Genomic DNA, 24,452 nt, shown 5'->3' on the forward strand with positions numbered 1-24,452 from the left:
TCAGCATAGGCTAAGAGAGCCATTTCCGGTAGAGTATTGAAGATGTCATTTATATACATGATAAACAGCAGAGGACCCAATATTGTGCCTTGTGGCACACCAACTTTTACATTAGTTGTTGTACTTATACAATTATTGATTTTTACACATTGTTCCCTTTCGTGAAGGTAGTTTTTAAGTAATTGGTGAGGTATTCCTCTAATCCCAAGCCTCCAGATCTTATCTAATAGTATTTCGTGATTTACAGTATCGAACGCTTTTAACGTCTAGAAAGACTAGGACAGATGGTAAATTTTTATCAATATTTTTATAAAGAATATCTGATGTAAGAGTTAAAGCATCACTGGTACCTCTATTTTTCATAAATCCAAATTGGTTCGGAGAAATTAAGCTATTTTTACTACAGAAATCATAAAATCGGATATATATTATTTTTTCGAATATTTTAGCAAGGTTTGAGATTAGAGAAATATGCCGATAGTTATTTGCTAAGTGTTTGTCCCCGGATTTATGTATAGGTATAATATCAGCTTTTTTTAGGTACAGAGGGCCAAATAGCTTTATTTATACATATATTGAAAATATGCTCTAAAGGTATACTAATATCTTTGGCTATAATTTTAAAAATCTTACTGCTAATGCCGTATACACCACCCTTTAATTTCTTTTATGATTTTGTCAATTTCAGTATAACTAGTTGGAGTAAGAAACATACCATTAGGGTTATGCTTAACATTTTTGTTTATGTCAATTGATAAAAGTTATAAACTCATCAGCAATAACCTGGTGTTCGGATATGATTTCATCATTACATACTAGATAATAAGATAATATTCAATTTAAATATTTAATAACATATACCGGTATTAAATGTAATAATATAGGAGTATACATAAAATAATTCTAATAAAAATGGTAACTTTATATTTTTATACTTACATAAAATATTAAGATGATTTCATATAAATCATTTGCGGTTCGGATTTAGTTCGAATATCATTTTATTTAAAACAAGAATTGTAATTAATTCAAGGATGCTTAATAATAAATAGAAAAAAAGATTTGAAAATTCCTGTTATAAATTTGGCCATGAAAATATTAGTAGCGGGTATTCAATACATTCTGGTGGATTAGGGAACTCCCGACTTCAGTATATCTTTGAAACTACTTATATTAAGCGGGTAGGTATTATGTTCTGTTCTACCACATTTATGATAATTCATTGCAACCAAATGTGACGATCAACCCAAGATACAAATGAAATATGCAACACACAAGTGTCGCGCAGCCGAACCGCACAAACATTTGCGAAAATTTTATAAAAAGGAATAACAGCAAAACTCATTTTGAGTTGCTGGACTCTGGTCAAAAGAGTCCCCATGTAAACGCAGTATAATGAAACTCAGGCAGCAGCATTTTATTCTGTTATCAGTATGTCGTATTGCCAAAAATAGATAACATCGGGAATTATCTCTCATACAAGTATACCTAACATACGAACTTCCGGTTGGCTTTATGTCATGTATATCAGTCAATATGTAAGCAGGGCCCGATCTAAGGGAGGGCAAGCCGGGCATTTGCCTAGAGCGCCAAAAAATGAGGGGCGGAAAAAATTTCCTTATTCCTATCTTTCAACCTTTTGTTCGATATTTTTTAGGTATCGATACTTTTAACAAAATTTAAGTCACATCATTAGATTTGGGTCGTAGGGGATTACTATTCTATATAGGCAATAGCTTATATTTAGAGCGTGTGTTGCCAGTTTCTCGTGACTGATACCTATTTTCCTATTAAGTAGATTTATTTGTATCAATTAAATAAAAAATGGATACAGTTATAAACTCTTTAGAATTAAGATTTTTTCAGATTTCTGAGCACAGTAAACATTTTGCTTTTTGTTTAACATATATGCCTTAAGAGAACAATCAAAAGATGAATTGTTAGAACATTGAAAGAATCTCCAGGCTATTTTAAATATTTTTGTTTATGGTGAAAGAAGCTTTTCTAAATTAAAAATAATAAAAAATTATCTGCGATCCACCATGACACAGGATAAATTATCTGGATTGGCTATGATTTCAATAGAACACAATGTTTGCGACAGTATAAATTTATCAGATGTTATTAAAGATTTTGCAGAACAAAAGGTGCGAAGAAAATTACTATAATTTCGAGGTAGGATTAAATATTCTCTGAAAAACTTTTTTTGTTGTCTTTTTTTTACGTACCGTATGAACCTTAACTTAAATTATAAATTAAACAGCTTGGTCCTAATCTTTTTAACTTCTGAAACGATTTTGATGAAAAATGTTTATTGTTACTTTAGTTAAAGGGCAACAATAGCCCCAAACAGGGAACAATAGCACAAGGGAAAAGAGGCCCATACGCAGCAGTGAGTCGCAATAGGTTGATGATGATGATAAAGATGATGTCGATGAAAATATATCAATTTCTGTGAAATCTCTTATAAAGACATGCATTGTATACTTACTAACATAAAAACACTCATCAACTTTCGTATAGGTACTTCTTCAGAAGGCCCAATAGACTGACGTAAATATTATGGGTAGGTATAATCCCAACAATATCACCTATTTTAGGTAGGTACTTGTATACTTAGCATCCCCCAGCAAAACTAGCTCATGACTTATATAGCTTTGTGTATGTAGAAGGCAGCGAAAATGATATTTGCTAAATAGCTAGATCGGGCCCTGTATGTAAGATATCTTAGCAAAATTAACTGATTAATATTGGATATACTATAGTTCAACGTATATTATTGGAGATACTATAGTTTAATGCCAAAAATATGTGAATTTAGTCTACAAATTACCCCAACTCCCAAATACTACATATATTGATTTTCGTTGTTCTAAAAAACCTTATGTAAATTGCTTGAAAATATGTTCTCAAGTATTCCTTAGCAATGTTAATATTAACTTAAACAGTTTGGTGATTTGGTGTCACCAAATATGTGAGCACCAGTGTATATGGCTGATTTTTTACCGAACTTTATGAGTTCTAGTATTGAAATTCGGGGAGAACATTTTTGTGATAAAAAAATTGGTAACATCGGGTGAGTACTTCCCTTAGCCCCCATATACCTAATATAAAAATTTTCGAACTTCCAGTTGACTTTATACCGCATCTATCGGTCAATATGTAAGAAATCTTAATGAAATTTGGAAATAATCTCCTTCTAATAACAGTGTACCTTTTTGCCTGTGATTAAAAGCAATGGATGCAATACTGCCTAGGTTAGGTTAGGTTATATGGCTGATCTTTCGACATAGAAGAATCACACTTAGTCTGATTATATTCAGCTTTTTGTAAAGCCAAACGAAAAACATCCTGAACCTGTGACAAATCTGCTAAGGTGTTTTATGTTTATTTTCGCTACTTAACTTGGATGTCTAAGTGTAGTAAAATCCGAGGGGTTTTTGTCTTGTTCTGACAAAAGCGGTGTGATCAGGCACCCAAACCAGTCTAATCATAAAGTAACTTGATGCTATAGATAAGGAGTCCAAACACCCCCTCACTAGTATTGAGCGCACAGTCAGCAAGCTGAAGGCTATCGGAGTGGATAGTCACCACTCTAAAGGCGCTCCGAAGTAGCAGATCTTCTGCTACCTTAGTGGCAGCTACCTCCACTTGGAAGACGCTGCAGTGGTCAGGATCCTAAAACTGGAGTTGATGGAAAGTTCCCGACAGTGTAATCCTCCGCCAACCCTTCCCGCAAGCTTTGATCCATCCATAAAAAAGCTCACTGCCACTCTCTTCCAGCGAGTCCTCCCTTCCCATGCCTCCCTCGAAGGTATGTGAGTAGAAAAACAACAGCCAGGGCTAGGTTCAGCGACCTGGTAATCCAAGTACTTCGGAATGAAATCAAAGTGTACGAGAATTTCAGCGTGCCCAGCCTCGTAGCCATCAAAGTACCCAGATTCTCTGAGTCTGAATACAATTGTAGCGGCCATACACCTCGCGGCTATGTCCAAGGGTGCTATATGCAGCAAGGAGTTTAGTGCCATGGTTGGTGGGGTTCGTTGTGCATCACAGATACTAATGAGGGCAGCTCGTTGAATAATCGCCAAGTTTTTCGCGAGTGTAGTCTTTTCAAGCACCTTCCACCTTACAAAAATTCCGTAGAACATTATGGGGTTTACTATTGTTTTATAGAGCCAAAGAACTGCCTTTGGTAGGAGTCTCCATCTCTTGCCAATGGCTCCGTTATGCCCGCGCACTGCCCCACTCCGCCACGATAATTCTATTGTAGAGAAGTTGGAAGATAAGATGCTTTAAGTTCAATTCTACCCCAACCTATTCAAAGCTCTTCCGCAATACATTGTTAAAAGTTCCCTCGATATCGAGGAAGGTTCCCACTGCAAACTCTTTGTTCCTCATACTCCTCTCGAGCCAGGAGACAAGAATGTGTGACTGGAAAGTCGATTTCTTGGGATACTACCCCTTATGTGTAGATCAATCAGTCTCTCTAACGTTTTAAAAAGAAAGAAGAGTGACTGATGGGTCTGAAATCCTTGGCCGACACATGCCATCTGTTACCAACCTTCGGGATAAACGCAATCCTAACCTGCCTCCAAGCCCCAGGAATATAGCGCAGTTTAATGCAGTTCGAATGGATAGGAATCAGCTAGTTGCATGACAGCATGGCATCTCGCTGCAGTTGCTCTTGTATAATGACATCCGTGACAGGAGAAAGCAGTAAAATTCCCCGCCAATTGTGTGTAAGCAGCGAGGGCCAGGGTTTGCCCTTCATAAAAACCGCGGAAATGGCCGCAGCTACCCCTTTCCATCCGTCCTACTGTGGTCGCAAAATGTGGTTCAATGAATGCGCAGACTTAGCGATTAATATTGTGGCAGCTCCCGAACGCTGATGTTACAGATGGTATAGAGAGGGGTTTCCAAGAAGAAGTTTTGTGTAAACTAAACTTACTCTTTTGTACTTCATATTGTAAAAAACTCTAACTTCACGTAAAAATATCACAGTTAAAAAAAAGAAGATGGCTTTTGGTTGAAATCTTTACTTTCTGATGGTGACGGTTTCGCCCATCTGCAATATAAGCTACTTCAGAGTTTCTGGCAATACGTACATATACTAAGTTTCATAAAGATAACTGACTTTTTAGTCAAGTTATCGCTTGCGCAGTCGGGCGGACGGACAGACTTCCAATATTCAACTCGTCTCGTAATCCTGCTTAAGTTTATACAAGTATATATAGATATAGACACAAATATAGATATTTATGAAGATTTTCGGTTAATTTCTGTCGATTAGTTTTAAACACACCGTTATTCGAACAAAACATTTATACTCTGTGCAACATGTTGAGATGTAGAAAAATTAAACATTTGAATTTTTTGTATTATTGATTTATTTGAATATATCGAAAAACACTACGAAACCGTTTCGTAAATTCAAAAAAGGTGATATATATGGGACCGATTAACCCAACCCAAAATGATCTCAATACCCCAGGGCAAACTGTAAAAAAACGAGAATAGGGATATATTTTATGACGATTTCTTAAAAAAGTCGAATGGGATTTTTAAGGAATGTTATATTTTTAGGTTTTTACTTTAAATATTATTTTAATTACGTTCACATCGAGGCGTAGTAGAGTAAAGCGAAGCAAAATGTTGGAAACTCTCATCATTTTACGCTCTGACAACTTGATATAATATTTCTATAATTTTCTAATTGGACATACATAAATTATTGAAAAATGTATGTAAGTATGTTTAGTATACGAATCCGATAATATGAAGGTAATATTTACATAACGAAATATTAATAAATATAAGAGAGGACGAGAAACAAAACGTGCATTTTATTTATTACAAGAAGTTTATTGAAATGCCTTTGCCGTTGCAACGGAATGGTGGATCTTGTACAACCTTTTAATCACCCGCGTAAAATTTAAAAGTGTTAACTGTAAATATGAATGTTTGAAGAAACATAGAAATTTAATATAATGATACGACGTTTGAAGTATTAGATAAAATAAATATGAAATAGTAAAAAATTTTGCAAAATGATTTTTATTTTTTAATTATAATTTTAAATTTATTATTAATTCAATAATATTTGATTATTTATATCAATAAATATTATTATAATTGAATACATAACTTATGTAATTATATAACTTATTTAATGATAATTTTTTATTTATTTTAATAATAAAAATTTTTTAGCGGAATTTTGGTGGTTTTTGTTGGAATTTTAGGGGACAAATTTTTGAGAGTTGGGAACACTCAATGTGATTAAACACCTTCAGAGGACGGTCAACAATTTCCACACCAATCTTCATTTTGTTGGTATAGACACTAGTTTTAGGGACCTTATTTTGCTATTCTTGTATGGTCTGGAATTACCTAAAACCTGTTTTCATCACTTCGAGGACACTTTAGAAGATAATACTGAAATATCATGGTAAAAAAACTTAAATTCACTTGTCGCCCATAGGTCTTTGGACAGCAATAGGGTAGTATTCAGCAAAGATCAAGAGCTTCAAACCCGCATCTTGATTAAAATACAAGTCCAAAATACACAATTCTAATACAAATCCATTAGCCAACACAACCTTCTTATAGTCCATGGATTAAAAGCCCATTGAAGACAAAGGCCCACAATTATAAAATAAAATATATAAGCTACATTCGTTTTTGAAAAATATCAAATATAAACTGAATTGAACCAATATTTTTGAACCTACTCTTTGTTCACGAACAAGAAGAGAGTTTAAGATATTATAAAACATAATATGGAAGATACCAATGGGTATTATTATATGCATACCATATATGTAGCATGACGAAATGTAGACCGCCAATGAAAGAAATTTTAATGCAGAGTGCTTCTGGATTTTCCTCTTCGAAATTTCACCTACATTCTTCTCTGAAACGTCGGTGTGCTTTCTTTGTATGAGTCTCGCTATATTTGCTGTATTTTTGCCTTTCATTTTAAACTCGCAATGTATTTACTCACTTGTATAATAATTTTTGTCAAAATAAAAGCTTGATTCACGCTTATTTCAAAAATATTTATAAAGATATAATAACTTTAAAAGTATTCGAACCTCCTGAGAACACAAACGCGATTATTTGAAATTACAATGGAAAATGACATCGGTTGCATTTTTCGGCACGTCGTTTATTATTTACCTTAAAAATGCTTATTAGGGATTTTAATTTTGAACCGAACAGAACCATTTTCTTGAGTCGCTTCCGGTTCGGCTTTCGCATTTTAAAATAAAAGCGGTTTGGTTCAAGGCCAGTAAAAAGAGACGGTTCGGTTCAAAACCGGTTTGCAGCTCTGATTATAACGTTTATGATCCCTTTTACTTAGCTTGTCGATTAGCATATTCTAAGATTATAAAAATTGTGTTTATTAATCAATAATACAACTTTAAAGCTTTAAAGCTATTCACCATTAAATTGGATTGTTGCGATGGTTAATACAAAATCCTTCCCTTTCCATGATAAACACCGGTGTTGGATCGAGATTATAACGAGTGCTGTCAAAAGCCCATTTTTGTACAACATTTGAGAGTGATGTTACTATGGGAAAAATAAATTTTATAATTTTTATTGTATTGTATTATTTGACTATTTTTCTGTTTTCATTTTACTCTTTTGTTTTGAAGCTTAATACGATATTTTTACATATCATACTATGTAATTTATATCTGCGGATATACCAAAGGACAAATTCAATTCAATTTGGTATATGATATTTTTACATATCATACTATGAAATTTATATCTGCGGGAATATACCAAAGGACAAATTCAATTAAATTTGGTGAAAATTTCAATCTCCCGCACTCTGATTGTAACAACAAATAAATTAAACAGGCTACGGTGGGCTGGCCATATTATTCACACTGACGAAAACTATCATCCTAAGCAAATTCTCCTAGGCAGATGCAGCAATAACAGAAGCAGAGGCAGAGAAAAACTATGATGGATTGATAGCGTGTTCCAGGACTGAAGCGCTGGAACTACGATGCAACGGGGAGTTGATGATGATGATGATATACATACGAGGTGTGTTCAAAGGAAAAGGAGAATTTTGACTTTTTTTTTGAAAAGTACTTATTTATTCATCAATATCTATTTTGTCCCAAAGTAATCCCCCTCGGATTTAATACTCCTGTGCGAACGCTTTTTCCAACCCTTAAAGCACTTCTGAAATGGGCTTTTCGGTATGGCCATCAGCTCTTTCTTCGATTCTGACTTATCTCATCAACTGTGGCAACACGTTTTCTTTTCATTGGTTTCTTCAGTTTTGGGAATAGCGAAAAGTCGCAGTGAGCCCAATCAATCGTTTGAGCAAACCCGGATCGTTGTTGACGTCATTCAACAACTCCTGAGCGATACTAATGCGACATTGCTTTTACTCAAAATTTAGCAATTTCCGAACAAACTTCGCTGACACACGTTTCATGCCCAAAACATTCGAGGAAAATGAATGAGCATGATGATATGCGAACATCCTCTGCAACTTCGCTAATAGTGATTCGGCGATTAGCAAGAAAAATTTTTTTTACTGTGTCGCTTGTTGACGTGTCTTGACGTCCAGGATGCTCATCGTCATCAACATTTTCTTGGCTTTCTATAAAGCGCTTGTACCGCTTATAAACACTTTTTTGAGACAAAGTGGACTCATCGAATGACACAGTCAATATTTTAAGTGCTTTGGAGCACTTTTTTCCATTTTTAACACAAAATTTATTACATATTCTTAGATCCATTTCATTCAAAAGCCAAAACTCGAAGAGCACATAAAAACGTGACTAACCTTTTTTGTTGTCAAAAACTACTTATCGAAATTGGCTCCTAATGCAAGTACATGATAAACATATGGTACCGATTATAACAAAAACAAAATATCCATAATCGAATGTACACAGCCCGCTAAAAATCAAAATTCACCTTTTCCGTTGAACACATCTCGTATACTTACAAACATATTGTAACGGATTTTTCGAAAAATCGTCTACCTGTAACTCACTGAATCGGTCACTGGATTGGTAATTTAAAGTCCCAATTTAATGGCTATACACTTATCTTTATTCCAACAATTTAACACTTATTGCTCGATATTCGAGCTTACAACTTATTGCTTATATCTTAATTGCTTTTTACACGGCAACACTCTAATTAGAACTGTGTCTGCTGCACAATCCGGCAGCCCTTATATAGTAAATTTTTAACAAAAGTTCGCTACTAGAACATTCTGGCAACTACGAATTCGCTGTCTAGTTGCTTCTGGCAGTTTATCGTCGATTCTGATTTCTTCTGGTATTCGTGTTCGCCACAATATATAATATATAGAATACGATATTACGGGCACTCTTGACAAGCAAAAGAGAATAGTTTAACATCAAATTACCAATAATCGAGACCTGGATGAATAGAATAACATAGTACAAAGAAGTTGGGGATGGAGTTCTTATAGAAATGACAGAAAATCCTGTATAAATTAAACAAAAGCTGTGACATTTTTATCCAATTAGATCCAACTACTTATTTTAGCGAAAATTTATCACTTAAAGTATTTCAAACATTTTTATAAATAAACTACGCTCTGAATTATAATATACAGTACTTTAAATTTTTATTTATCTGTAAATGAATACTCGTATGCTTTAAAATAAAGAAAATTAACTATTTATGTTAAATAACTCACTTTATAAAATGTGAATTTGATTTGAGTTTTACCAAAAGTACTTTGTAAAATGAGTTGTGACCGCCTGTATTCACAAAAATAGTTTGTTATATTCAGAAAGTTTTATTGTTATATTATAGTTTTCTATAGTACCTATGTGACAGAGGGACTCAATAAACAAATTCAGATCTGATTATTTAACACAAGGAAATTAATTTTTCTCCAAGAATTACCGCTTTTTTGCACTTCTACTCCGGCTTCCCGTCTAAATGTATAAAAGTGATTTATGGGAATATTTTTAATGATAACTACTAAAAATTGACGGCTACACTTTTTAAGGCTGTAACTCAAAAATATATTCAAAATTTTAGTATGTTAAAAAAACTGATTCTTCTCAATTGGGGATGTCAAATTTTACAAAAACACATGACATTCATTGTTTGTCGAGAGAAACTTCTGAAAATTTCTTGCAAGATTGAGAATGATAACATTGATCAATCACTAAGCGAAAGTTTGCCCTATCAAATTACCATATATCAAATGAAATTGATGATGCTGGTACTGAAACTTTAGTGGAATCGGCAAAAGTTATATAAACCTTTAAGAAATGTATTCAGTGGTCTGATGAAAATAATATTCCCATTGAAGAAATTTTGTTCTTATGTTAATTTTAATCCCAACATCGAGAAAAAATAATTAAAATCTAATTTTTAATTCAAACATCGGGATTAATATATTAAAAATGTTATTTTTTAATGTGAATGAAGTAATCAAACGCAAAAAGTTTTAATTTTAAAACAGTTCCTTTTGTTCATTCTTAATTATATGCTTGGGATTAAATTAAATTAAATTTTTCATTTTTATTTTTCAATCCGTCAGTTGGGACGCAAACGCAAAAAATTTTAATTTTAAAACAGTTCCTTTTGTTCATTCTTAATTATATGCTTGGAATTAAATTAAATTAAAATTATATATTAAATTAAATTTTTCATTTCTATTTTTCAATCCGTCAGTTGGGATTAAAATTTAAAAATTCCGTATATGAAATTACTACACAAAAAAAAATTAATTCAAATTGTAATTAAATTATTTTTTAATGCAGTATTTGCAACCCTGCATATATAAGTAACTTATTTTTTGTTCAACTTAATTATTTATTTTTCTTCAGTTAAGTACTTGTTCAATTAACAGCCGAATTAAAATTGAAACTTATATCTAAGCTTATACTTGTAATATCACCAACTTAATATTTTTGGCGACGGCAGCGCGAGACATCAGCAGCGACGCATACTGTGAGTGCCATGCTAGTAGCTTCTTGTAGTGGGTAGCGGTAAAGGTGTCGTGATGCATTATGCCGAATTTTATACCTGCATTCATGAGCATTATTAAGCATAGCACAGTACACTGTGTAACCAATTTTTTATTTTGTAAACTTATACATACAACATTTATTCTATGTTTCCAAACACATTTTTCTATATATAATATATACTATTTAGAAGATTTGATTCGACCGATAACACGAATAAAGCAACTCCTAAAGAATAATGCAATGAAAATAAATAGGCATCATACAAATACAAGATTACAAGAGTTATAGTGATTGTGTCAACACTATATCTCGTTTTTAATTGTATCGCCACAGTTAGTCTTTTTATTCCGAGGACGGTTAGCGAGTGAGTACACCAATTTAAAGAATTCAAAAGTAATTTTTTTACTGTTGCTACTACGAAATAATAGATACTGAAATAAACCAGCAGTCTTTGAATCATTTTTCAGCTGTTTAGTAGGGTCTTTTTGTGCATTTTCAGACAAAATTTACCAAAGTAATATATATATATTTTTATATCATTAAAAAAGAGATTTCAACAAAGCTTACTGATTTAAAAAAAATTTTGACTTGTGAATTTTACTTGAAAATTAGGGTTTTTTTCGATTTTTAGTCGAAATTAGTTTTCCTTTTTAATATTTTAAATAAAACAAGTAAGGAAGGGCTAAGTTCGGATGTAACCGAACATTTTATACTCTCGAAAAGTCAAATGGTATACTCCTTTTAGATTTCTTTGTGGATCTTGCCGCCTTGTTCCATGTTGACCAAAATTTTCGGTAAAAAGTCAACTATAGGCATTGGGGTCCACATATTCAGTACCTAGGGGTTTGAACAGTTTTGATTCAATTTAGATAATTTTTGGTCACAAGGTGGCATACTTTAAACGTATTATTCACACAAAGTTTTACGCCGATATAATCATTGTTGCTTGATTTACATACTGGAAAGTGAAAAAATCAGATGGAATTTAAAATGATGTTATATGGGAAATAGGCGTGTTTGTAATCCAATTTCGAACATTTTCGTACTATAACATAGAAATTTGAACTTTGTGCCGAAACAGGTTTGAGTCATTAGGAATTATCCGTTGTAATGACCGTCTGCTAACTCGAAGTTGCAAGTCGAAACTCTCAAATTTGCCTAAATTGGCGATGCAACAGCCGCGATTGTTTCTTGAACATGAACATACGGATTTCAATGGTACGGTCTTTGGACGGAAATGACGGACTGCAAAGCATGGTACCGTTATACTATGCAAACCCTCTTTTTGGTATCCCAAGCATTCAGTTTTAAAAAACATAAATAATAACCTTTCGATTACTCGCACAGAAAAAAATGTATTACGGTTTGTTTTTGTAGTACTATTCGTGAGCCACCCTGTATGGGACACGTCAGGTTTCCTTGTGACATCAAAACATATGTACATATATTTTTTTTAAAAATACAAAAATCAACTATATTAAGAGAAATTATTGCTTAATATAGAAAATATACTTATGATTTAATGAATGTTTGCCTTCTAGAAGGTCTCTTTTAAGTCTCCAACAATAATCTGCTGGTATTCCGATCATTCAGTTTGTACTGTAGATGTAAACATTTACATGTATATTTTATACGGGCTCCGACATTCTTTTGGGTGTTCCAAACTTAAAGCAATAAGTTGGTAACTCGTTCTGCAAAAATCTCCCTCTGATCCCTCCACTGGCGACTGGTAATAGATACCATAGTTTCAGGACGTACAAAAGAGTTTGGATCTCCTGTAAAAAGGCCAGAAGGAGCGAGTTGTTCCCAGAAAACAGCAGCGTATGGTACAAGCTCGACAACAGTTAGGGCGAGGACAAGAGCGAAGCTTCGTCCTGGACCAAAGGCAAGCACAAGTAAAGGTGCAGAAGATAAAGCTGGCTCCAATAAAGCAGCCCATATCAAACCCTGTAGCCAAGGCTGCTAAGCAGGGAAAGAGAGAGATGGTAAAAATGCTGCTGCAAGTAGTGCGTCAGGCAGAAAGTGGCCTGTTGTTAAGATAGACAACCCAGCGAAGGCAAAGTATTCAGATATGCGATGCGCTGCATACTTGCTGAGGAAGGCTGCAACCGTCAACCAACGAGAAGCTTACGAAGGAGCAACTGCATTATCATTGGTGTGCTGGATGAGGGAGATCCAGAAGGAAAAACCCCAGAGCCCAATGGAAATGAGTGCAAGCTGCATTGACAAATGTGGCATTGGAGGTGATATTAAGCAATCCAGGCTCGCCCCCGTCATGTACGGATGCCGGATGGTACCAGGGCCAAATAGAGATACTAGCTTGTGACGATAAGAGATCAGTCCAGCTTTATAAGGCCGCAATAGCTACCCCGGAGCCGGGCTAGTAGCGGTGGACAAGAAGGATATCCCATCCCGACCGAAGGGAAGTGTATGGATCTCGGCTACACCATCGAAGCCGGACCAGATAATGCAGCTTATCAGAGCCTGTAACCAAATCTGTCAACTGGGGGATGGAGATTTGTCAGGGCCTTCGACTACTTTGCAGCGGAATCTGGTGTAGAGACGAAACAAACCACAATGTAATTAATCTTCACCATAGCAAACTAGCTTCTCTATCCCTAGTTAACCGCATGGCAAAAGAAAGGCCTAACTTCGTCCTCATTCAGGGGCCATGGGTTAATGGTGGGCGTATTTGCGGACTGAGGACACCGAGGTATAATTTATACATTGCAAGCTACTTAGGTAGGGCTAAGACATGTTTATGGCTAGTAAAAAGCTTTCCGTATTCTTATTACACAGCTATAGTAATAAAGACACCACAGCAGTTAGCTGGGAGACGGACGCAAATAAATACCGGCTGGTGTCATGCTCCATGCCGTATTTGCTACACACCGTACAACGAAAAAGAAGTACCATTAGAACTGGTACGAGACAGCGAAGCATCCAAGTGCCCGATTTTACTTGGATGCGACTTCAACGCACCCCACTCACTATGGGACAGCACTGACCTCAACGAAAGAGGTGAGTTGCACTTTAATTATTTACTAGGAACTAAGCTTTCGTTATGCAACAGGGGCAGTATGCCAACATTTATAACTAGAAATCTACAGGAAGTATTAGACATAACACTTGTGTCGGAAGAACTGGAAGATAAAATTACCCATTGGAGAGTATTTGAGAAACACTACTTTTCAGATCACCGCTATATTGAGTGAATAATTGAAGAGAATCTATATAGAGTAGAAAAATTCAGGAATCATAAAAAAACGAACTGGCAGATGCACCTGTAGAAGCTAAAAAAGCGTATTCCTATGATTCCGCCATTTCAGCCAGAGAACAAAGAGGACCTAGGCATCCTCGGTAAACAGTTCACAGATTCGTGTCGACAAGCACCACCTCCAGTGCTTGTCCAATAACACGTAGTATAGAAAGAATTAGGCCCCCGTGGTGGTCTCCCTACTTAAGAACTTGCAGAAAGATTGCAGGAAGCAATTCAATTTAGCCAACGAATAATTATTATAACCTCTTAAGGTCATATAAAAAAGAGGTAAGGAATCCCAACTGTAACATTAAAGACGAGTCAGACCGCTACGTTTCATGCTGGCTTTGTGATGGGCTTGACCATATTAGAAGTGCTGGACTGACAGGTAGAATCTTAGGTTCTATTCTCGACTGTAACGGATTGCGTTTTAAAGTTTATAAGCAGACACGCAATGGCTTTAACGAAATCGGTAAACACCTTGAAACCCTCACCGAAAAATTTAGGCACTACGAAAAATTGTTCAAATCTTTTAAGTGCCTGAATGATTCTCATGAATCATCCAAACCTGCTCCTAAGCGTCCTTCCGATGAAGTAACATTTAGTTCTTCTGTACAGAAGAGTACGTCTCCTCCAATTGACCTAATAAATCTCTCCTCTCCTTGCCCTCAAGGTCTCTATCTTATAGTAATAAGTGTCTCACAATTTCAGAGGCTCCCCTTCATAACTTAGTAGCAACTGTTAAAAATTTGGTAGTTATTCAACCTAAAAAATCTATATTTATTTCTAGACTTGCCAAAGATACCTTGGTGGAGGACATTAAGTCTTCCATTTCGTCGCGTTAAAAAATGTATACAATAATATCAATATCCGTAAATTTAACTTCAATTATGATAGAAGTATACCATCGTTTAAAATAGACGTTTCTCATGAAACATTTAAAAAGATCTTAGATAGCTCATTTTGGCCACCTGGGGCTTTTGTACGTGAATTTAAGCCTAAACTTAAAAATCATACTGCTAAATTACCAAAAGCAACCACCAATATAAAAAACTGATTGGTTGAAATTCGCTAAGCATTTATTATCAAAATGTTAGAGGTCTTAATATAAAATTAACCGACTCGTACTTAAACAGTTCCAATTTTAATTTCCATATAATTGGATTTATAGAAACATGGTTAAAACCTCACATTTTTGATAATGAGATTTTAAATAGCGAATTTCAAATATTTAGATGTGATCGACTGAACAGAATCGCAGGAGAAGTTCTATTTGCCGTACATTTCTCTATCTCATCTGAAGATGTTCTCGTTCCAGGAACCGATTTATTTGACATTGAATGTATTACAGTCTATGTTAATAATTGCATTATTTATTTAACCCTATCTTATATATCACCCCATTCGGACTTATCTGTATATATGCTGCATGCTTTTTTAATAAATAGTGCTACCTTGGAAAATAATGCAGGTTTCAATTTACCTTGTTAGTCCAGTCATTATAGTAAGTTCACCTCGGAATTCGAGATACCCAGCTGTAAGTCTGTAAATACTTGTAGTCCAGTCATTTAAGCTTAAATTAGGTAAGAATCTCGGCATTCGAGATACCCAGCTGTAAGTCTGTAAATACTTGTATATTGACACCCTAAAAGTTGTCTCAAAACCTACATATGGTAGGGTGTACGCAACTATTAAATTTCAAAGTCAAAGGTCACAAAAATCGGTTTTTTGCGCTTTTTTTGTAAATATCTCATTTCCTATGGGTTTTTTGCTATTGGTATTTATTATCAATATTGTAGAATAAAAAATTCTCTACAAATTTTGTTTAAAAAAATTTTTCATACGGTGAACCGTTTTCGAGATAGCGGCTGGTGTTCGGGGCACCGCGGTTGGTATAATCCCAAGGAGAGGCACAGTGATGGCCGATCGCATTGTTGGCGTTGGGGTGGAATGCATTTCAGTATCCATATCTATCTGTATGGAGAAAAAGGCGTGATTAGTTACGATTCAGTGGTATAGAGTATGGATATCTTTCTATATGTGACCAACTTTATTTGGTTTGGTGATCGTATTAGTCTACCCATTATTTTGTTAGTATATATGATTGTAATTTGTCATATAATATTATATTTGCGGTTTTTTATTTCTGTTTTCGATTATTTAGACGGATATTTCGATTTTTTTCTTGTAGGTATTATTAAACGGATGGTTTACTACATGCGTTTTCGCTATTATTTGAGATTGGCAGGAAGCATAGTTTAACGAGCGGTCTGGTTAGCGTTCCGTTTCGAGTACGGATGTCAACTACTCGTATATGACCGTCGGAACCATGATGTAGCTTCTCTATGTAACCAAGTCGCCATTCTGTAGGGGGAGGACAATCGTCATTAATTAAAATAAAATCTCCAAGCTTTGGCGCCTTTTCGGGAATTTTCCAGCGGTACCTTTTATGAAGGTCCTTTATATACTCCTCCTTCCATCGGCGGCTGAAATCATGATGGAGAATTTTAATTCTTTCCCATCTATTTTGTAAGGATAGCGACTCCACGCCTGGCTCAGGTATGGCCAGAATGGGTGCTCCGTTTAGAAAGTGCCCTGGAGTTAGGGCTGTGAGATCTGAGGGATCTTGCGAGAGTGTCGTTAGTGGCCGTGAATTGAGAACGGCTTCAATTCGAATTAATAAGGTCGAGAATTCTTCATAATTAAACTTGTAGTTTCCAGCTACTTTTTTGAAGTGGGATTTGAAGCTTTTTACAGGTGATTCCCATAAACCACCCAAATGAGGAGCGCTTGGGGGGATAAACTGCCAATTAATGCCTTGAGGTGCGTACTTCTGTACAATCTCAGGTGAGACTTGTTTGATAAAATCCACAAACTGTGTCTCAGTGGCTCTTTTGTTTCAATAAACGTTTTGCCGTTGTCACTCATTATTTTTGAAGGAAAGCCACGCCGTCCGACGAAGCGAGCGAATGCCGCGAGAAAAGCCTCTGTCGTCAGATTTGTACATAGCTCAAGGTGAACAGCTTTTGTCGTAAAACAAACAAAAACTGCCACATAGCCTTTCATTAAAGTGGGAGATCTTAACATTGAAGCCTTTATCTGGAAAGGCCCAGCAAAATCGACACCTGTTGTTGTGAAGGGCAGAGCAAAGTTGCAGCGTTCAGGTGGAAGTGCTGCCATTATCTGCGTTCGCATTTTTTGTTTGTACGTTGTGCAAACTTTGCACATGTAAATGCACTTCTTTATTTGAGGCTTAAGACGGGGAATATAAAACTCTTGGCGGACTATTTGTTGCATGAGGCGGTGCTCGGCGTGTAGCATCAGTATGTGGACATAATGCAGATATAATGTGACAAGCCGTGCTTTTCTTGGTATGATTATGGGATGTCGTTCATCGTATGTCAGGCTGGAGTTGACAAGCCGACCATTCGCACGAAGCAAACCCTTTGTGTCCAGAAATGGATTTAGTACTAAAATTGAGCTCTTTTTATCGATTGGCTTCGAATCTTTTAGCAATGATATTTCTCGGCTGAAGTAGCGCGTTTGAGTAGATGCGATAAGAGCGCCTTTTGCTTTTTGTAAGTGTAGGTGCGTTAATGTATCGCATTGGTGGTATATTGGAGGTGTTCCGTTAACTTTAGTTTTGAGCTGCTCTATAAATTTGATCATGTAGGCAACTACTCTGAGGGCTCGGGGGAACGATGAGAATCGCTCAAGGATGTCAGTATCATCCGATGTTGCATGAAAGGAGTCGATTTTTCGACTTTCTGGGGCAATTATATTGCGCATGGGCGATTGTGGCCAAGAATCAGGAGATTCTGTTAACCATCGGGGGCCATTCCACCAGAGGGTGGTGGTGACAAGGTGCAGGGGTTTGCACCCTCTTGTAGCTAGATCAGCAGGATTGTCAGCACTGGCTACATGTCGCCAAGTGGCTGATCCTACTAGGTCAAGTATTTGAGACGTTCGGTTGGAAATATACGTCTTCCATGCATGTGGTGGTTTTTCTAACCAGGCTGGTACAATTTCGGATTCGGACCATAGATATAATTTATATTGTGCCATGTTTAAATGTGTTTGTACGATGGACACGAGTTTGGCTAGTAGTAGCGCTCCACATAATTCAAGTCGTGGTAGACTTATTGTTTTTAAAGGAGCCACTTTTGCTTTTGCTACTAGTAAGTGGCATGTGGTCGTATGTCGCTTTGTGTGCGAACATATATAGTTGCGGAATATGCCTTTTCAGAAGCGTCACAGAAGCCGTGTAGTTCGACTTTATGCTCTGGGGCATAATATACCCATCGTGGGATTTGTATCTGTGTGATATCATTTAGATTGCTCGCAAACTGGGACCACTTTTCTAAACGAAGTGGTTTTACTTGTTCGTCCCAGTCGGTTCCATCTAACCATAATTCTTGTATTAGGATTTTGGCTTGTATCATAATTGGCGAAAGCCATCCTGCGGGGTCGAAAAGTTTTGCCACAGAGGATAAGATTTGCCGCTTTGTTATGGCAGATAATGCAGATATTGTCCTGTAGTGTATGAAAACTGGTCAGATATCGCATTCCATTGGATTCCCAGAGTTTTTGTTGTACTTTCCTTTTCGAATTTAAGGAAATTAGTATCTAACAAATTTTCATGTGGTATATATTTTAGAATATTAGGGTGGTTCGCCGTTATCTTTTTCAACGGAAACCCTGCGGTATTTAGGGCTTGTATCACTTGTGATAGTGACTCGTATGCTTGTGGAAGACTGTGACTTCCAGACAAGATATCGTCTACATACGTTTGTGTTTTTAACACCTGAGTTGCCAGCGGAAATTCTGACTTGGTGTTTTCTGCCAATTCGTGCAGTGTTCGGATGGCTAGATATGGAGCACAGTTGACGCCAAAGGTAACTGTTTTTAATTTATAGTCGCGGAGTGGACTATTGGGAGATTTTCGGAAAATAATTCGCTGAAAATCTTGATTGTCTTTATGTACGACTATTTGTCTATACATTTTTTCGACGTCTCCGTTAAATACGTATTTGAATATACGCCAATTTAATATGAGGAGCATTAAATCTGGTCGGAACGTGGGTCCTGTAAATAGAATATCATTTAGCGAGTTCCCCGAGCTGGTGGATCTTGATGCATTAAAGACAACTCTTACTTTAGTTGTTTTTATACTCTCGCAACCTGTTGCTACAGAGTATAATAGTTTTGTTCACCTAACGGTTGTTTGTATCACCTAAAACTAATCGAGTTAGATATAGGGTTATATATATATAAATGATCAGGATGAAGAGACGAGTTGAAATCCGGGTGACTGTCTGTCCGTCCGTCCGTCCGTCTGTCCGTCCGTCCGTCCGTGCAAGCTCTAACTTGAGTAAAAATTGAGATATCTTTATGAAACTTGGTAGACATGTTTCTTGGTACCGTGAGACGGTTGGTATTGCAGATGGGCGTAATCGGACCACTGCCACGCCCACAAAACGCCATTAATCAAAAACAAATAACTTGCCATAACTAAGCTCCGCAATAAGATACAAGACTGTTATTTGGTACACAGGATCACATTATGGAGGGGCATCTGCAGTTAAAACTTTTTTTTTTAAAGTGGGAGTGGTCCCGCCTCTAATAGGTTTAATGTGCATATCTCCTAAACCGCTAATGCTCTAATAACAAAATTCACTAGAAACAAATGTTTTTAGCACCTCTATCGACAGTGTGAAGATGGTGAAATCGGGTGAAAATCCCACCCACTCCCCATATGATGGTACTTTTAAAAAATACTAAAAGCGCGATAAATCAAGCCCTAAACACGCCGGAGACATAAAATTTTATCTTTGGGATGGTACAAAATGACCTTATAAGAACCGCGTTCAAAATTATACAGTGGGTGTGGCACCGCCCCCTTTTAGGTGAAAGCCCATATCTTGGGATCTGCTTAACCCATTTCAACCAATTTCGGTGCATAAAATTCTTCTCATATTTCTATATTATAGCATAAATGGGCAAAATCGAACTACAACCACGCCTATTTCTCATACAACAAACGCCTATTTCCCAACAAACAACATTTTAAATTCCATCTGATTCTTTAACTTTCCACTATGCAAATCAAGCAACAATGATTGTATCGGGGTAAAACTTTGCGTTAATAATGCGTTTAAAGTATGTGACCAAAAATTGTCTAAATCGAACCAAAAGTGTTAACGCCCCTAGGTACTAAATATGTGAACGCCAGTGTCTATAGTTGACTTTTTACCGAAAATATCGGTCAATGTGTAAGATATATAATTGAAATTCATATAATAAAATAAATATATGAAACTCTCGATAATAGGTATATCGGGCTTTGATCCTTGCAAGTTGTGAGAGTATAAAATGCTCGGTTAGATCCGAACTTAACCCTTCCTTACTTGTTTTTAATTATGAACAATCAACAGCTGATATATTAAACAAATTACATAGTATATATTTAAATGTTCTACAAAGAAAAAATGTCATTCCTTTTCAATATTAAAGGGAATATAAAATCGTTAGTTTTTGCTTCATACATACAAATGTACATGCGTATACTTTTCGCGCAGGTCTTGCTCGCTGTGTAGTTAGAAATGTTGATATTCCGATACAATTACTTCGAAATAAATACTCGAGTCCTTTCACTAAAAACGAGTCTTTTTTGTACTTCGATACGTATGCATAAGTATTTGGTGGGTATCAAATACATTGTACAAGTATCGTGTTTTCCAATAAGAGTGATACGTTTAAAAAAAAATTACTCTAATTGTTAAGGAAATTCAAATGTTTTTTTATTCAGTGTGAAGTACAAACGATGCAATTAAGTTCTGAATACTTGTATAACATCAGTTATATGGCTTCCACGACTTATTTTGAACCCAATTATTTTTTTTATTCATTCACTGTCACAATTTCTTGAAATTATCGAATCTCCAAATTTTTCTCGCAATAATTCTTGGAAATTTTGTTGGAACCATATGTGGTTAAGATCAACTTCTTCTAATTACGGTCAAAAGTTGGTTATCATCGAGCTATACCGCTCTCCATAGACAGTAACGGTGTCACCAGCTTCATTTCGAAAAAAGGACCGATGATTTCACCAGACCAAAAACCACACCAAACTGTCAATTTAGGAGAATGTAATGGTTGTTCATCAATAACTTGTGGATTTTCTTCGCACCAGAATCGGCAGTTTTGTTTATATACCACACCACAGGTGGACGATTATTACGACCATAAAATGGCAAAAGCGTACGAAAAGTTGCAATTGGAGAACGATTCTTTTGATTATAAAATTAAATAATTTCTAAACTTTGTTCTCGCGTATATCTTTCCATGAGCAAATTGTAAACATTTCTGACTACAATCAAAAAAAAAAAACAGATCATGACTTATTAAAAATCGCCGAAACGACACTTAGAAATCATACCATTCCTCTTGGAAAACCCGATATTTACTTATAGCAAAGTTAATGAAACTCGGATATGAAATATGCGAAAAAATAAGCATGGCAACGCTAAACTAATTACTTTTTGAAGTAAATTCTATAAAATATATGTACTTTCTAATTTATCTTCTCTGCCTCTCTTTGTTTTTTCAAGCTAACGATTCTATAAATATGATTTTTATAATTTCGTAATTTTTGTAAGATCGCTCGATAGAGAGCAAGAAAAAGTGCGCAGAAAAGGCTAACGATTTTTAAGAAAATTTCGCCCATATAAAGAATTTGGGAACATTTCAAAAAAATTAATTCTATAAAAAATATGTACTTTCTAATTTCTCTTCTCTGCCCTCATTTGTTTTTTCAAGCTAACGATTCTATAAATATGATTTTTATAATTTCGTAATTTTTATAAGATCGTTCTATAGAGTGCAAGAAAAAGTGTGCAGAAAAGGCTTACGATTTTTATGAAAATTTCGCCCATATGAAAAATTTGGGAACATTTCGAAAAAATAAACAAAATGGATGCTATAAGCATTAATTGCAAGTGTGAGATAAAGTTTTGCGGTATTATTTGAAACGTGCATAAGCATGCAAAGCATCATAACATTGTCTTGGAAAATTTAAATACAAGTATATCAAGTGAAAATATGTAAGTTTTTCCAGATCATCTTATATTTTATTATTGCTAAATATACTATTTAATTCTTTCATAGCCCGATAGATAGTTCAAAAACCAGCACACAAAAGACCGCTTTAATGCTTCGACCAAAGCACTCCAATTCACACTGCCTTTTCGAAAGTAGCATCGCAACAAGGTAAAGTTTTTTTGGTTTTTATATAGAAGATGGTGTTAAACACCCTGATATATTCAACAACGTTTTATATTTTTTACGAGGTGTGTTCAAAGGAAAAGGTGAATTTGATTTTTCGTGGGCTGTGTACATTCGATTATTGATATTTGATTTTTGTTATAATTGGACACATATGTTTATCATGTGCTTGCATTAGGAGCTAATTTCGATTAGTAGTTTGTTTTTGACAACAGAAAAGGTTAGTTACGTTTTTGTGTGCTCTTCGATTTTTGACTTTTGAAAGAAATGGATCAAAGAATATGTTAAATTTTGCGTTAAAAATAGAATAAAGTGCTCCAAGGTACTTGACATGTTGACTGTGACATTCGGTGAGTCCACTTTGTTTAAATAAAAGTGTTTATAAGTGGTACAAGCGCTTTACAAAAGGCCGAGACGCTGCTAATGACGATGTGCATCCTGGAAACAAAACAAAAAAAAAAAAAACAAAACAGTGAAAAAAATAATTCTTGAAAATCGTCGAATCACTATTAGGGAAGTTGCAGAGAATGTTGGCATATCAATCTGCTCATGCCATTCAATTTTCTCGAATGCTTTGGGCATGAAACGTGTGTCAGCGAAGTTTGTTCAGAAATTGCTAATGCACCAGCTTACACATCAATGCTTATTCGTGATTTTTTGGCCAAAAACAAAACTGTAATCATGCTTCAACCACCGTATTCATCAATTCACAATGAAAAGAAAGCGTTCTGTCACAATTGATGAGATCAAGTCAGAATTGAAGTAAGAACTGATGAGGGGGATTACTTTGAAGGGGACAAAATATATATTGACGAAGAAATAAGTACTTTTAAAAAAAATTCTAAATTCTCCTTTTCTTTTAAACACACTTCTTATGCCGAGACATGAAGCCCTTCCATGTAGTTTCAGTTATGTGACCTCAACGTTTTTACACTGATGGATAAAAAAAACTGCAAAGCCAAGTTTTCCCCTAAATGTTTAGTGTTTATTACTATTTTTTTGGTTTTCTTAATCTGTTTATAAAATATTGTTAATACTAGTGATTTAAAAAAGATCTGAGCATAGAGATTGTAGCTTATTTAACATGGTTATTATTATTCTCGTTATATTTGAAAATTTTTTTGGTAATGGCCCTTCTCATTTTTTTCCATATAAAAATTGATTCGAGCACGTATATTACGTTATATATATAGAATAAAATAATTTAGTCTTTTAAAAATTTGTCAACAGTATATTGACAATACTAAAAAAAAAAAGAAAAAAAATAAGGAAAATTAAAATCAAATAACGATTGAACATAATGGAAAATAATTTGTTCCGTAATTGTTTGGCTCACAACTGTGCTATACATACGTAAATTCACATATTATATGTATGTATGTACAATAAAACAATGAATTTTGAGAATATTCTTTTTTTACTACATTTAAAAGTATTTCTACCGTATTTCTTTTAAATTACATACCAAAATTTTTGTTTAAAAATGGTTATAAAGTTTGCAATTCTTATCAAAATCTGCATTTCTTATTATTTTACACAGGTGAATGTTTTCTTAGACTTATGGTATGAAACAAATTGTCCCACTTTCTAAAGTTCCAGGTCCAAAATATTTTCAAATCTTACTTTGCTCGAAATACGATTCTGCTAAAGCAGCATGTATAATATAAATCGAATTAAAAGCGCTATAGTCCAGTCATTTAAGCTTAAATTAGGTAAGAATCTCGGAATTCAGATACCCAGCTGTAAGTCTGTAAATACTTGTATATTGACACCCTAAAAGTTGTCTCAAAACCTACATATGGTAGGGTGTACGCAACTATTAAATTTCAAGGTCAAAGGTCACAAAAATCGGTTTTTTGCGCTTTTTTTTGTAAATATCTCATTTCTTGTATTGGTATTGGTATTTA

The 24,452-nt window shown here is 35.1% G+C and overlaps 2 long non-coding RNA genes across 3 annotated transcripts in view; one reads left to right on the forward strand and one right to left on the reverse strand.

Moving 5' to 3' along the window:
• The window catches only part of LOC106624423 (protein NLRC3), a 50,664-nt gene that overhangs the window by 16,113 nt on the left and 10,099 nt on the right, over positions 1-24,452 (forward strand). Inside the window, exon 1 of one of the 2 annotated variants that reach the window (XR_011396297.1) lies at positions 14,006-14,024. The exons of the other annotated variant lie outside the window; for it this stretch is intronic. This is a non-coding gene — a long non-coding RNA (protein NLRC3). Of the gene's footprint in view, positions 1-14,005; positions 14,025-24,452 lie in introns of those variants that run through there. 2 annotated transcript variants of the gene reach the window in all.
• Positions 7,041-7,635, reverse strand: LOC118682830 (uncharacterized). The gene is made up of 2 exons (XR_004978634.2): positions 7,449-7,635; positions 7,041-7,384 (listed from the first exon to the last, which is right to left on the reverse strand). It is a non-coding gene; the product is annotated as an uncharacterized lncRNA (long non-coding RNA).

The sequence above is a fragment of the Bactrocera oleae genome, chromosome 4 (genome assembly GCF_042242935.1).
Source record: "Bactrocera oleae isolate idBacOlea1 chromosome 4, idBacOlea1, whole genome shotgun sequence".
NCBI lineage: Eukaryota > Metazoa > Arthropoda > Insecta > Diptera > Tephritidae > Bactrocera > Bactrocera oleae.